The 16324-nt window shown below is 42.0% G+C and overlaps 1 long non-coding RNA gene across 2 annotated transcripts in view; it reads right to left on the bottom strand.

Moving 5' to 3' along the window:
- Positions 1-16324, bottom strand: part of LOC138761089 (uncharacterized) — a 247081-nt gene that overhangs the window by 13953 nt on the left and 216804 nt on the right. The window contains exons 3-5 of one of the 2 annotated variants that reach the window (XR_011356110.1): positions 7497-7630; positions 7176-7314; positions 6966-7069 (exon numbers count right to left, since the gene is read on the bottom strand). This is a non-coding gene — a long non-coding RNA (uncharacterized lncRNA). The remainder of the gene's footprint in view (positions 1-6965; positions 7070-7175; positions 7315-7496; positions 7631-16324) is intronic. The other variant, XR_011356111.1, reaches the window with a different exon arrangement.

The following is a 16324-nucleotide window of genomic DNA, read 5'->3' as shown; positions in this document are numbered from 1 at the left end:
TTAGGCTCTTGAACCATCCCTTATTACCCTGATCATAAATTATTCCCGGAGCACAAAAACAAGTATCTGCACTATTGAAATGACAATTTTTTAATTACACTAACAATAATTAAATACTTATTTATAAATCTATCCTCTGTATTTATTACCTCTTCATCTACTGGGGCAATTTTGACCACAAGACCATAAGACTTGGCAGAAATAGGCTATTCAGCCCATTACTTCTACCCACCATTTGATCCATTTTTCCAATTGCCCGAATTTCTCCCCATAATCTTTGATGCCCTGCCAAATCAAGAGCCTATCAATCTCTGTCTTAAATACACCCAATGACCTGGCTTCCACAACCACCTCTGGCAACAAATTCCTCTGCATCTCTTTTCTAAGTGGGCACACTCCAATCCTGAAGTTCTGCCACCTTGGGAAATGAACTTTCAACATTTACTCTGTCCATGCCTTTCAACATTCAAAATGTTTCAATGAGATTCCATACACCACCCCCCCCCCCCCCCCCCACACACACACACCTATTCTCCTAAATTCCTACAAGTACAGGGCTTCATATGAGAACCTTTTCATTCCTGGAATCATGCTTGTGAACCTCCTCTGAACCCTCTCCAACATCAGCACATCCTTTCTTAAATGAGGAGCCCAAAACTGCTCTCAGTACGCCAGATGAGGTCCCACCAGTGCCTTATAAAACCTCAACTTCACATCCTTGCCCTTCTATTCTTTTCTTCTTGAAGTGAATGAATACTTTTGTGGTTGGTGTATCGTGTGCACTGGTTTGGCTTCAGCAAGTAAGAATTTCAGTGCATGTGTAAACTATACTTATGTATATGACAATAAACTCATTATCACAAATGTCTAAGTCAGGGAAATATGACTTGAACCTACAACCTTCTGACTAAACTTTGGACCCCAGCTTGTGGGCAACTGAGCCACAAGGAAAGATCTACTTAGGAGACTTGGATAAGGAAATGTAAACCATATCATTGTAGATTTGATTTTTAGTCAATGTGAGGTCAGAGTTGAAAAGGTCAAGGATGAAAGCTGGAATCTGTGGCACTGCATCCATTTAATGTTTAGAAAGCATGTGTGTAAGAATAGCTGAGACCATAAATACAAGAGAAAAGGATAAGAAAGGACATGTTATTTGTCCACACATTCCCATCACTGTACATTGTCATACATGCTCTTTATTTACACAATTGCCACCACTGTGGAACCTTGTCATTTCTCCCCTTTATTGTTTGAGTGACTTCCCCTCAGTCTCAACCCCTCAATGCCTGGTGGTGGAAGGACCCCAGATTGTCTTCCTTCCCCCACAGCGCCCTCACGTTGGCTGTGCCAAAATTCCACGCTCCTGCTGCCCTTTGTGATTACTTTTAACCAAAAGTACACATTATTCACAATAAATTATTCACAAAAGGAAAACTGTTCAAAATTTATTTGTATTCATAATTTCTATCACTGCACATTGTTCCATTCATTTCTCTTTAGCAGTATTGCCATCAATGTAGCATCTTGTCATTCCCCTCCCCCTTCCCCGCCCCCCCAACTCTGTGCAGCCCTTAGTGATGGTGAATCTGAAGGAATCATTCCTCCGGCAAGAGTGAGGGTACTCTTTCTCAGTCCTGTGTTAATGGCATTAGTGTATCTTTAGTTTGTTGGGGAGAGTAAAAGAGCATCTGTCTTCATGTGCAAAGACGCAAACAATCTCCCATATGTAATAGTGGAGAGAGGACCTGGGGTAATGGAGGAACTGAAGTAAATTCACATTAGGCAGAAAACAGTGTTGGGTAGACTAATGGGACTGAAGGCTGATAAATCCCCAGGGCCTGATGAACTGCATCCCAGGGTACTTAAAGAGGTGGCTCTAGAAATCGTGGATGCATTGGTCATCATTTTCCTATGTTCTATCGATTCAGGATCAGTTCCTGCAGATTGGAAGGTAGCTAATGTTATCATCCTGCTTCTTAAGAAAGGAGGGAGAGAGAAAACAGCGAGTTATAAACCAGTTTGCCTGACATCAGTGGTGGGGAAGAGGCTGGAATCAATTATATAAGATGAATTAGCAGCACATTTGGATAGCAGTAACAGGATATGAAAATGGACAAGGGAGAGCCAGTGGATGTAGTGTACCTGGACTTTCAGAAAGTCTTTGATAAGGTCCCACATAGGAGATTAGTGGGTAAAATTAGTGCACATAGTATTGGGGGTAGGGTGCTGACGTGGATAGAAAATTGGTTGGCAGACAAAAAATAGGATTAAAGGGATTAACGGGTCCCTTTCAGATTGGCAGGCAGTGACTAGTGGGGTACCGCAAGGCTCGATGCTGGGACCGCAGCTATTTACAACATACATTAATGATTTAGATGAAGGGATTAAAAGTAACATTAGCAAATTTGCAGATGACACAAAGCTGGGTGGTCATGTGAAATATGAGGAGGATGTTATGAGAATGCAGGGTGACTTGGACAGGTTGGGTGTGTGGGCAGATGCATGATAGATGTAGTTTAACGTGGATACATGTGAAGTTATCCACTTTGGTGACAAGAACAGGTGTCAAGAATGGTGTCAAGATAGGAAAAGGGGAAGTACAACGAGATCTGGGTGTCCTTGTTCATCAGTCACTGAAAGTAAGCATGCAGGTACAGCAGGCCGTGAAGAAAGCTAATGGCATGTTGGCCTTCATAACAAGGAGAGTTGAGTATACAAGCAAAGAGATCCTTCTGTAGTTGTACAGGGCCCTTGTGAGACCACACCTGGAGTATTGTGTGAAGTTTTAGTCTCCAAGTTTGAGGAAGGACATTCTTGCTATTGATAGTGTACAGCGTACATTCATGAAGTTAATTCCTGGAATTAATATGTTGAAAGATTGGAGCGACTGGGCTTGTTGTGAGGTTAATTGGCTGCTAGCGTATGTTGGCTGTGCATATTGATGGACATGTGAAAGAGGATTGGTGCAGGAAAATAAGGATGGGAAGGCAGTTGATAGGCTTGATGGGCTGAATGGTTTCCTTTTTTTATCATCGAGAAATATGAAATGTGAAGTCAAAGGGCAAATGATGGAGTGAACATGGTACTGATACAGGTGCACGGCAGAGTGGGAGAGAAGGAAGGGAAAGGGTTAGAAGGAATTTTGCAGCGATGGGAGATGCAATGTTTGGGGAGTGTGGAGGGAAATGGGGGTGAGCAGGGAGATGGTGAGGGGATGAGGGAGTTGGAGGTTTGCCTGTATATTACTGCCACTTCCCAGTTCAATCGATGTTACTGCTGTCGTTCTGCAGTTTCGAAACAACTTACATCTTGTCTGCTCATGAAGGAAACTGACAGCATAGGGACTTTTTTGGTTTCACATATTACGCACCCATCCCTATGCTGCTTTTTTTTTAACCTAAGTTAACAGACAGTGGCTGAAGGGACTCAACAGGTCAGGCAGCATCCATGGAGAGAAATATGCAGTCAACATTTTGGATCGGGACATTTTATTGATATTGAAGAGGGAAGGGGAGATATACAAGGAGTGGGGGGAAAGACAGAGTGGTTGTAGAGGAGCCGAGTGCACTGGGTACTAGATAGAAGAAGGTGGTGGAGAGGAATTAGAGAGAAAAGTGAGAAGAGGACCAGGTAAAAGAGTGAAGGAACAGTGAAACTGCACAGAGGTGGAGGGGGCAGGGTACCTAACATTGGAAAATTCAATATTCAGGCCATTGGGCTGTCCACGAGGAATATGGTGTGTTGTTTCTCGAGTATATGCTTGGATTTATCCTGGCAATTGATGCGGCTGAGGATAGATATGTCTTTGTGGAAATGGTGTGAGGAATTAAAATGGCTGGCAACTGGGAGTTCTAGCTACTCAGAGGAAAGGGTTACCTAATCTACATTTGGTCTCACTGATGTACAGGAGACTATTTTTACTCAATTGACATTAATGTAGAGCAAATTGGACAAGATATAAAAATATTCCATGATGTTTACTACTGAATACTGAATACCTTCTTTATTATTTTAATAATCACCAGATAGTAGGCAATAAATATCAAAACTAAACATTTAGATTTTAGATTTCAGAACCAAGAGAAAAATGATTAATTACTTAATATTTCACGAGTCAGCATTTATTTTTAACTCTAATTAGAGGTGCAAGACGCAGAGTAAAAGAAACCAGCTAAAGGACTGGAAAATTCACATCAAAAATAAAAGAATCAAAAAATTTAAAAAGCATTTTGATGCCTCTCTGCCGATCTCTTCCATGTCACAGTTTTGTAGTTTTGAAATCTTTAGAGGAGAAGAGCTGGGCCAGTGAGGATAGGAAGGATATTATTTTTAATTATGGGAGTCTTGTCTAACTAGAGCTTGAGGAATTATAGAAGACCCTTTCCATCTAGTGCACAGTACAGGTACACGATCCTTTATCCGAACATCTAAAATCCAGAAAGCTCCAAAATCCAACAACTGAGGAGAGAGACGGTAGTGCGAGTCGGGTGGGCGAGGGAGGGGGAGAGACCGGCAGCATGAGTCGGGTGGGTGGGGGGGGAGAGACCGGCAGCACGATTCAGGTGGGTGAGGGACCGGCAGTAAGAGCCGGGCGGTCGAGGTGGGGGAGACTGGCAGCATGAGTCGTGTGGGCGAGGGGAAGGGAGAGACTGGCAGCGCGAGTCGGGCGGGGGAAGAGACCAGCAGTGCGAGTCAGGCAGGCGAGGAGGGTGGGGAGATGGCAGCGTGATTGGAAGGGGATGGGGGTGGATAAGACAGCACAATTCGGGTGGGTTTAAATCTGACTTTCCGAAATCCGGAAAACTCAGAAATTCGAAACACACCGTCCCCGAAAGGTTCCGGATAAAGGATCGTGTGCCTGTACATTCAATCCACTACCATCAAGAAGGTACAGAAGCATCAAAATCAGGATTACCAGGCTGGGGAATAGTTTCTTCCCCCACTCTATGAACAGTGTCCTGTAACTGTGAAAATCATCCCAAATATTCGTGTATATTTATTTTGATTATTTGTGTGATGTTTACTTACAGTTCTATGTACGATGGTCTGGAGAGATGCTGTTTCATCAGTGTACAATATATATATGATAATAAACTTGAACTTGATAAACTACAGAATGTGACAAGTGTGTGTGTGAAAAATAGATTTATCTATCAATTTTTTTTAATTTCAAATCAGATGCTTGAAAATTGAAATAAGAACAGGAAAGTTCTGGAAAGACAGCAGGTCAGGCATCATCTGTAGAAAGAGAAACTGTTGAACTTTCAGTATTTGATGCGTTAATTGTTTCTCTTTCCATTGATGTTGCCTGACCTGCTGAGCACCTTTAGCATTTTCAGTTTTCAGCACCTTTCATGACCTGGAGTATACTCAAGTGCTTCCAAGCCAATTACTTTATTTCTAGGAAATGTAGGAAATTCAGCAGCCAATTATTTACATAACAAGCTCCAAAATAATGATTAGATAATGATCTTTTTTGATCTGTTTTACTGGTGTTGGTTGAGGGTTATATATTGGCCAGACCATAGAGAGGAATTTCCTTTTTGGTTAATACACTAAAGTGATGTAGAAACTCAGCAGGTCATGCAGCGTCCAAGATGGCTGAGATACATAACCAACGTATCGGACCTGAGCCTCTTGTCAAGGAATTTCCTTGCTTCCTTTCTCAGGCTTTAAACTGAGAGAGGAGTGGATGTAAAAGGGACCCAAGGGCGAGACTTTTTTCCACACAGAGGGTGCTGCATACATGGAATCATGGAAGTGGTAGAGCTGGGTACACTTACACATGGATGAGAAGGTTTAGAGGGCAAAAGCAACAATGGTGTTGTTTCAGTTTCCAAGCTGTAAAGCACCATAACTTAGTGCCTTTCAGAGGAAAAGGGGGTTATTTTATCTTCTTAGAGAGAAGACAGGCTAATTTTAAGGGAATGCAGCCCTCCACCTGCAATGCTTTGCACCAATAACCTGGATTTTTGTTCTTACGCACTTGAAGTTGGACGAACCATCAAGCACGAAAGAGTGCGTCAAACTCATCCACAATTCAATGCTGAAAAAAGGAGACTCATGTTTTATAGATCAGGAAAGAAGAAGGTACTTTTGGAGATGGGTGCCATGAGTCTGAACCACTTGCAATAGGTGGACGTGTTCCACAGATCCTAATCGGCAATCCTTCACCATTACAAAATGTAGAATGATGAGGGTGGGTCTTGTACAAGGGTACCAGGGTCCTTATTGAGACATTTAAATTATGAAAGGAATAGCTAAGATAGATCAGGGGAGCAGATTTAAAACAGAGATGTGGAGGAACTGCTGCTCCCAGAGAGAAGTGAATCTGTGGAATTCTCTGGTCCAAGTAGTAGTAGAAGGTTGTCTCATTGATTATATTTAAGACTTTTGAAAAATAGAGGATTTAAGGGTTATGGGGAACAGGCGGGTAAATGGAGCTGTGGTCAACTGCCAGATCAGCCAGAATTTTATTGAATGACAGAGAAGGCTCAATGGACCAGATGGGAAACTCTTGGTTCTATTTCATATGGTCTGTAGAAAGGAAGATGGAGTCCATGGAGGGGAGAGAAATTTGCATGATGTCCTGAGCTACATTCCCTGCTTCTTCCAATCTTCAGCAGAGCAGCTCCCTCATTGAGCTGTGATGCATCCAGCAAGTAAACTTTCGATAACGCACTTGTGAAAATGGCTAAGGGATGGAGGCAAAATGCCAAACTTCAGTCTTCGAAGAAAGTAGTGGCAATGCTGCATTTTCATGACAGTGATGACTGTGATGGGTCCAGGTGAGATGATTGGACACGCTTACTCTGAAGAACTTGAAGGAATTTATCTACTTTTTCCAATTCAATGCCAATCAACACCATGAGCAGAAAATTTAATTTTGCCTTACCATCAACCTCCAAGCAACACCATGAAAGAGATAATCTCTATCATTTGAAAATTCTCTTGAATCTCACCTTAATGTGGATCCAAATATGCTGGGTAAACCTGTGACATCCCAGATTCAAAGCAGCTTTATCCTGAGAGTGTTTGACAGTCCCAGGTTCTGATTTCAGATATTCTGCAAAGAAATATGAATGAATTCTGATCACAATAAACAAAAATGCAGTAACAGCAAATTTTCTTGGACTCCGCTATTGAAGTCCAAGAAAAGAAATGACTTTTACCTTTAGTTGATTAGACAAGGGCTGCCAACATTGAGTCTGCTGGTTTCAACATTTTATACCAATGACAAGGCAGAAAATTTGATCTAGCAGCAGTGAAGGCCAAAAGCTTCATTTATCGTGAGCTGAGTCTGAAATGAGTCTGAAACAGAGTCATTTGGAATTATTTTTTTCCTGACTTAAAAATGTGCATATCTGCAAAGTGCAAGGGAACGGTGAGGGGTGGGGGGGGGGGGGGGGGGGGAAGTAAAGATAAATTTTGCAATAGTTTTACTTCCAGCGATAGACATTGGGTCTTTGTGGCATGAAGAAGGTTGTGCTTACTTTTGTTCAGTCCTGATATTTTGGTTATGTCCGTATTATAACCATATAGCCATATAACCATTTACAGCACAGAAACAGGCCAGTTTGGTCCTACTAGTCTGTGCTGAACATCTCTGTAAAAACTTCCAGAGTTTCTGTGGAAGAAACACACAGGCATAATGCTGTCTTGACATGAGAAAGACTTATTTATTAATAACATACTTTGTCAGTATAGTGTAGCAACTATTTTTCTGGATCTTAAAGAATAATTCAGAACAATACATACTGATATGTTGGTCTCCACTATCTTGAAAAGCATATCTGAGGCAATTTACCATCCTTTAGGACCAACTCCTCTTGAAGTGATGTCACAGCGTATATATTTAGGTCAATAATAAATTAGTCAATACATTTTCCAGTGTATGGGATTAGTGTAGATGGTCATTTACATGGAATTGAGTCAATAGACAGATCAGAGTGTAAAAGCAAATTGTGCAGAGGATATGGAGAGTCTGTAGAGAGATATAGATAGGTTAAGTGAGTGGGCAAGTGTCTGGCAGATGGAGTCAATGCTGATAAATGTGAGGTTATCAACTTTGGAAGGAAAAGTCGAGATCAGATTATTATTTAAATAATAAGTGATTGCACCCTGCTACCATGCAGAAGGATTTAGGAGTGCTTGTGCATAAATGACAAAAGGTTGGTTTTGTAGGTGCAGCAGGCAATCAAGAAAGCAAATGAAATGTTGACCTTCATTGCTAGAGGAATGGAATTTAGTAGCAGGGAGGTCATGCTGCAACTGTGTGAGGTACTGGTGAGGCTGCATCTGGAGCACTGCATGCAGTTCTAGTCTCCTTACGTGAGGAAGGATGCCCTGGCTCTGGAGGTGGTTTTGAGGAGGTTGACCAGGTTAATTCTGGAGATGATGGGATTAGACTAAGAGGAGAGATTGAGTTGTCTGGGACTACACTCACTTTAATTTAGAAGAAAGAGAGGGGATCTTGTAGAAGCATATCGAATTATGAAAGGCAAAGATAAGATAGAGGTGGGTAAGTTGTTTCCATTGGTGGAAGAGACTAGAACTAGGGAACTAGAACTAAGATTCAGGGTAGTAGATGTAGGACAGAGATGCTATCTTGTTCTTGGGCTCAAAGGCGGGTTGCCAAAGAGGAGACCATTTTGGAGGAACTGCTTTTCCTAGAGGGTGGAGAATCTATGGAATTTGCTGCCTGTTGAAGCAGTGGAGGCTAACTCAGTAAATATATTTAAGACAAGGTGGTATAGATTTTTATATAGGAAGGGAATTAAGGGAATATGAGGAAAAGGGGGGTAGGTGGAGATGAGCCTATCATCAGATTAGCCATGATCTCATTGAATGGCAGAGCAGCCTCGACAGGCTGGATGGCCGACTCCTGCTCCTATTTTTTACTTTCTTATTTGGTCATCAATATGTACAGAGTGGGCCAGAGGGTCTTTTTCTGTGTTGTATAATTTGATGACTCAATGATTAGTTGACACTTGCTACACTGGTAAGATCAGAACACTTTCATTTCACCCTACTCCCTCCCTCCAACCTTTCCCCTTTCTCAACCTCACTGTAATCTCGACTAAAACCTATTTTTACCCTGCTAATCACATCCTGTAGAATTTCATTCTACCTATTAATTACCTCCTCACTGTTCAAATTCAATTAGCTACAGAGCAGGGGGACTTGTTCTGTGAATTAAAATTTAGTTGTGTGCTTGGCAGCGTATGAAGAGAGTGCAACAGTCCTTCATGAGAGCAATGTACTGGATTTTGATTTGCCTCCTTGCTTGAGAATGCAGCACCATCTGGGCTGCGGCAAGAGTTGCCAATTCCCAAGACTATCCTGGAAACTCTAGGAACTTATGATTAATTACATACCAGAAAAACATATCTTAGAGGTTTTGAATAAAATTATATTTCTCACAGTTCAAAACTTCAAGGTTACTCATTGTCAAAAAGTAGTAAGTTGGAAGGAAACTCGCCAAAATTAATCCGTGGGTATCAAATTTGTCCACTCCTTTTTCCAATTGGTCACAAGAAGACAGCTTCACTACCTGATAGGCTGATGGAAGTATCGTGGGTGCAGCAAGATACAAGTTCAAGTTTATTATCATTTGACTGTACATATACAACCAGATGCAACAGTTTCTCCAAATCATGGAGTGCACACAATACACACACATAATAATCACATGTATATATAAAAATATGTCTGAATATTTCAGAATAATGTAATTTGTTTTCAGTTATAAGAGATGTAAGGTCACAGGACACTGTGTGGTTAAACCACGATTGTATATATTTGCATGCCATATGTAAATGTCATGACCTTTCCTGGTTGACACTGGTCTCACTGGCTGGCTCGTGACTCCTCCCTTTTTCTTCCCCATAAAGGCTACAAGCCTGCCTCCAGTTCGAGTCCGAGTCAATGTGAGTGACCAACACAGGGATGCTGTCTATCCCTTGTAAATAAAAGCCTTCAATCTCAGCAACTTCAGTCTTTGTGTAATTGATTGTGCATCACAGTGTTCATCAGTGTCATAGCCTATGGGCAGAAACTATTTCCCAGCCTGACAGCTCTGATTTTGATGCTCCTGTACCTCCTTTCTGATGATCAAAGATACTGTGTGCTGGATGGTAGGAATCCTCAATAATTCTTTTTTAAGCAATGCTCCCATAAGATTATCTACTTTGGACAGGGGAGAATAGAAAAGTAGAGTATTTATTACTTTATTGGTGTTCAGAGAGATCTGAGTGTCCTTTACATGAAAAGCTTCACCGGGCCTGTCATTTTAACATTCTCAAGAAACAGAAAAACTGAAGTTGCTGGAATCTGGAAGCACACAACAAGAAGCTGGAGGTACTCCAAGGATCAGACAGCTTCCACAGAAAAATCTACCCATATCAAAATTTGTTTTGACCAGCAGAGGCGCAATGAACAAAATGGTCTCCTCTTTGGCAACCCGCCTTTGAGCCCAAGAACGAGATAGCTACTCTAATTTCTTCACTGAACATCAAGGCAGGCCATACTGTACGTATATCAGAGGAAGGCAGAAAACTGAACCTATGGTGTTGAGTCTTCAAACTCCTGTTTCATGCTGCGTTCCAATAAGAGTCAGTGTTACATTGTCACCTAGTAGACACACCACAACAATCTACTGTCCAAAAGGAGCACTGCACATTGATAAACAGAGAATTAAATCTCCCAGAGTAGATATTTGTTAGTTATTAAATTAATTCCACTCTCTGATCTGTCCACAGAATTCTCTTTTTACAGTATAAAATGGAGAGAGGGAGAGATGAGACAGGAACCAACATGTGGGTGAAAATGATGGGCAGATGGAGGGACAGGAGGGGGAGGTGGGGAAATCTCCTGGAAGAGGGTAAGTGGGGAGTCAAAGGCTACCAGTGCTAGAATCAGATTTAAGGAAAATCCCAGCATCTCCCCCCACCATCCCCACAGTCATCCCTGTGATCTTTTGCTTCCTTTCACCTATTCCCTACACATTTCAACCATCAAATCCCCTCTCACATCTGGTCCCCATCTGCTATTCACCTCTCCCCTATTGGTTCCCATTATCTCTAACCCCTTTTAGAGGTTCCGATAGCTCAGTGGTTAGAGTACTGGTCTTGTAAACCAGGGGTCGTGAGTTTATTCCTCACTGAGGCCTCAATTCTGTGAGGGGTGCTGGACAAATTGGCAACTCTCTGTCTTCCTTATGGTAGACAAAATTAAGGAATGTTACATTCTAAATGTAGTATTACATGACAATAATGGTACCTTTACCTATCAGGTTCCAGCATCAGTTGTCTTTGCAATCTCACTTATCACCCTCCAGTTACTATCTCCACCTTCATCTTTCCCTTTCTGCACCAGGTTTTTAATTCTTCTTTTCCTTTGTCTTTCTGCTTCCACTGATAAGCCCCATCCCACCATGCACCCCCGCTTCCTGCAGTCTCCGTCTCCCAACTCCACCCCTCCATCTCTCCCACCTACTTCCAATTGCTCATCATTCTTCAACCTTCTTCAGTCCACCAATCCCCTACTGGCTCCTGCCTCTCCCATTTCCACATCCTTTTTATACTGGCTATTTTCACTCTGTGCTCTCAGTTCTGCTGGACCCTCTCAACCTGAAATGTTGACACCCCGCCCTCATGGATGTGTCTAACCCACTGAGTTCCTTCAGGTTTGTTTTAATTTATTTTTTGCCTTATTTGCTGGGTGTCATGAATGAAATTGAATGTTACACAGCTATCAGTGAGCTGTCCCACTCCTGCATCGAGGAAGGAAGATAATTGATGAAATAATTGGAGAGCTTGGTCTGAAACACTCCTCAGAGGTACTCCTGCGTAATGCCTTGAGCTGGTGATATTTCAACCCCCCCACTCCAAAAAATCGCAACCATCTTCCCCAATAACCACACAGTCTTCCCCAATAACCACACCACACAATCTTCCCTAATAACCACAATCACCTTCCCCAATAACCACACAATCTTCCCCAATAACCACACCACACAATCTTCCCCACAAACAACAACCATCTTCCCCAATAACCACATAATCTTCACCAATAACCACATAATCTTCACCAATAACTACAACCATCTTCCCCAATAACCACATACACCTTCCCCAATAACCATCATTACATTCCCCTACAACCATAACTATCTTCTCCACTAACCACAACCATCTTCCTTTGTGGAAAGTGTGACTCAAACTAATCGACTGTTTACCTCTTGTTTCATTCATTTTCACCATGGTGCTGTTGATTTGAGGTTAAGAGAAGCCTTTTTCATGCAGCAAATATTAGCATAGCAGCAAAAAGATTTTTCATGGTTATCATGTATCAAACAGCCTTGTCCCTCCTTTTTATTCTACCAGCCTTGGAGTTCCAGTATAATCCAGTGTTTCTCTGCCTGTTGACTAACCTCAAACCAAGATACACAGAACATTAAAATTAGCATTGGTACCTGCATACCAAGGGGTCTGGTGTGGTGGAGAAAGATGATGATAAATAGCTAGGGTTTCTGATCATGATCTGGTCTCAAAGGCAGTGGAATAGAAAAGAAAACAGAAAATCACTCAGAATAGTTCGACTGCTATTTAGCATAACACTTTATTTCATGTGCACACAACCTTTCTTTTGCACACTCAATATTAATCATAAAAATTCACAAATAAATAACTAGGGTTTGCTTTGTTCAGTGCCAAGAGTTTAAGTTGTCATGGGGATCAATCGTATTTTTAAAAATTGCAAAGCTATATGATATTGATCATAGTATCCTTCAGCATGACCTTGAGAGCCAATAAAATGAGGTCAGACACAAATGAGTTTTCCTCAGGTTAGAAGCTTTGGAATTATACAAATTTGCTTCGAAACACAAAAGACTTTTTTTCTGTGGCTTGGCTTCGCGGACGAAGATTTATGGAGGGGGTAAAAAGTCCAAGTCAGCTGCAGGCTCGTTTGTGGCTGACAAGTCCGATGCGGGACAGGCAGACACGATTGCAGCGGTTGCAAGGGAAAATTGGTTGGTTGGGGTTGGGTGTTGGGTTTTTCCTCCTTTGCCTTTTGTCAGTGAGGTGGGCTCTGCGGTCTTCTTCAAAGGAGGTTGCTGCCCGCCAAACTGTGAGGCGCCAAGATGCACGGTTTGAGGCGTTATCAGCCCACTGGCGGTGGTCAATGTGGCAGGCACCAAGAGATTTCTTTAGGCAGTCCTTGTACCTTTTCTTTGGTGCACCTCTGTCACGGTGGCCAGTGGAGAGCTCGCCATATAGCACGATCTTGGGAAGGCGATGGTCCTCCATTCTGGAGACGTGACCCATCCAGCGCAGCTGGATCTTCAGCAGCGTGGACTCGATGCTGTCGACCTCTGCCATCTCGAGTACTTCGACGTTAGGGGTGTAAGCGCTCCAATGGATGTTGAGGATGGAGCGGAGACAACGCTGGTGGAAGCGTTCTAGGAGCCGTAGGTGGTGCCGGTAGAGGACCCATGATTCGGAGCCGAACAGGAGTGTGGGTATGACAACGGCTCTGTATACGCTTATCTTTGTGAGGTTTTTCAGTTGGTTGTTTTTCCAGACTCTTTTGTGTAGTCTTCCAAAGGCGCTATTTGCCTTGGCGAGTCTGTTGTCTATCTCATTGTCATGGGGATCAATCGTATTTTTAAAAATTGCAAAGCTATATGATATTGATCATAGTATCCTTCAGCATGACCTTGAGAGCCAATAAAATGAGGTCAGCCACAAATGAGTTTTCCTCAGGTTAGAAGCTTTGGAATTATACAAATTTGCTTCGAAACACAAAAGACTATAATTCTCATAACTACAATACATTTTTGATACTGAAGAAGGCCATTCAGTCCATTCTGTTTGTGCTGGTAGATACTAAGCCATCTAACAAATCCAGTACAAACATTATAGGCTGAATTCTGTAGTCATTCTGTCTGGCCCACAGGGAAAAGAATCTCAGGGTCGTATGTGATGTCATGTATGTACTCTGACAATAAATCTGAAATCTATGACCTCCTGAATATTGTAAATTATTCCTTTTTGTTTACTTTCATTTCTTGAAAGTGCTGAGTTCAGTTGAACTCTGCCCACAGTAGCATGGAGGATGGTAAAAGTACTGTTAGCATCATGGACCAGTGGACTTTGGTGCTGGGGAAAATAGGTGTGGTTTTGATCACTTAATGAGGAAACATTCCCCCTATCCCATTGTAAGTCACTTGTTGAATAAGTACAGGATGAAGTTCCACTGGAAGGTATCTTGATAAACACAATGAGGAACAGATGGTGCCCCTTATAGTTCTACCTAAGCAATTGAAAATTAAAAGAGATATTTGGCCTTCAAATGGATTCAATTATTTAAATGAAATAAATAAAAGGACTGAGTTACACACAGCATTGCTTCATAGCACATCAGACACCAAGATAACGTTCTGTCACATGGTCACAGGGCAAAAAACAATCTGCTGGAGAATCTCAGCTGGTCATAAAGCGTGTGTGGAGGGAAGGAGATATTGTCAGTGTTTTTAGTTGAGCATCTGCATCAGGGCCATCTCTTTCCTTTCACAAACACTGCCTGGCTTGGTGACTTGCTCCTAATGTTTGTTTTGTGCTCCAAATTCCAGCATCTGCAGTTTATTATGTCCCCATAGAATCAGAGATGTGCACAGTGACAAATCCTTTTATCCCACTTGGTATCCTGGTAACACCCTTCCTGTCTTAAGTATCCATCCAATTGCCTTTAAATCATTATAATTATATCTAACTCTATACAACGTACAATTAAAATATTTATAAGATATTTAGGCAGTTTATGGATAGGAAAGGTTAGGGATGTGGGACTAACACAGGCAAATGGGACCAACTTGGGTAGGAAACTTCATCAGCATAAACAAGTTAGGCCAAAGGGCCTATTTCTGTCCTGTAAATACTAAGCTTTTACATTTCCTTTGACAATTCAGAACTCCTCAGGTGTCCAAAATGAAGTGCTTACAAGTCCCTGGAGTAACCAAATGGTTGTTAACAGCATGGAAACAGGCCTTTCATGAGTCTGCTCTCCCCAAATGCACCCATGTGACCAATTAATCTACTAACCTGTTTGTCTTTGGTAAGTGGGAGGAAACTGGAGCACCCAGAGGCACATCTTGAAAACAGCCAGACCAAATATGAGTGTTTGATTTTTATGCTGAAGTCAATTTTTCACCTCCTTCTCAGGTTAGGTCAGAGATGGTGACAGACCTTTCAAATATTATCAAGTACTCCGATACTGTGTTCACTTGCAAACGCCAAGTGAACCTGGTGAATTTTAAGTACAACACAATTTATAATGTACTTAAAATTTTAATGTACAATTTAAACCTACTGGCATTAGGATATGGGAGGAATCCAGAACAACCATGCTGACACAGGGAGAACATGTGAACTCCACACAGAAGAACACCAAAGAACAGAATTGAAGCAAGTTTATTGGAGGCAGAAGCATCTACCATAGGTGTGAGGTAGCTGCATTCCTCAGTTCCTGGGTATCTCATCCATTAGTTCTGAAGGGGTGCAGTCTCCTAATCCATCAAAATGTAGTAGTTTGGCTGTGCTTTCCTACAGGACATTCCATATACCCATTATAAAAGTGGTTTTAAAGTGCTATACTTGCTAGTATGTGGTGGATCCCGTAGGTAGTCGCCAACCCTCTTAGCAATGGCCTGGCTAGGGCACTGTCAAGATGGTAATAATGAGTGGTGTCCAATTCGACTTTGTGAAGGTGACATTGTGCTTCAGCCTGTTGGAACCACAGTTCAAGCTCAGCTGCCCGGAAAGGTGGCAGCTTCACAGCAACAGCTGTAAAGTCCATGTTTGTCCAAAAATACATTTTTTGAACTCATCGAGGTCACCAATTGTAGCCAATAGAATTGCAGTGGACACGACAAAATAACCACACAAGGTGTTTCTAGAGTGAATCAAATGGATTTACTCTTCATCACCCACCCAACATTTTAAAAGCCAGAACCACTTGCTTGACACGTGCTGATGTCATTCACACACTGACGTCACATGGCCGGTTCTATGCATCCTGGGAGTTGTAGTGCTGACATAGCGCCACTACAGCATTATGTGTTTGGTCTTTTATACTCAGTTCTGAGTATTATGTCGCAGACCAGCAGCAATGGAAATTCACCAAGGCAGTGTTATTTTTTTGTCAAATCAACCCAACCATGTGCGAATATACTTGTGTCCGTGTGTGTGTGTGTGTGTGTGTGTGTGTGTGTGTGTGTGTGTGTGTGTGTGTGTGTGTGTGTGATACCCAAAACATTCCA

This window comes from Narcine bancroftii, chromosome 4 (genome assembly GCF_036971445.1).
Source record: "Narcine bancroftii isolate sNarBan1 chromosome 4, sNarBan1.hap1, whole genome shotgun sequence".
Lineage (NCBI taxonomy): Eukaryota > Metazoa > Chordata > Chondrichthyes > Torpediniformes > Narcinidae > Narcine > Narcine bancroftii.
This window is presented reverse-complemented; position numbering and strand designations above follow the sequence as displayed.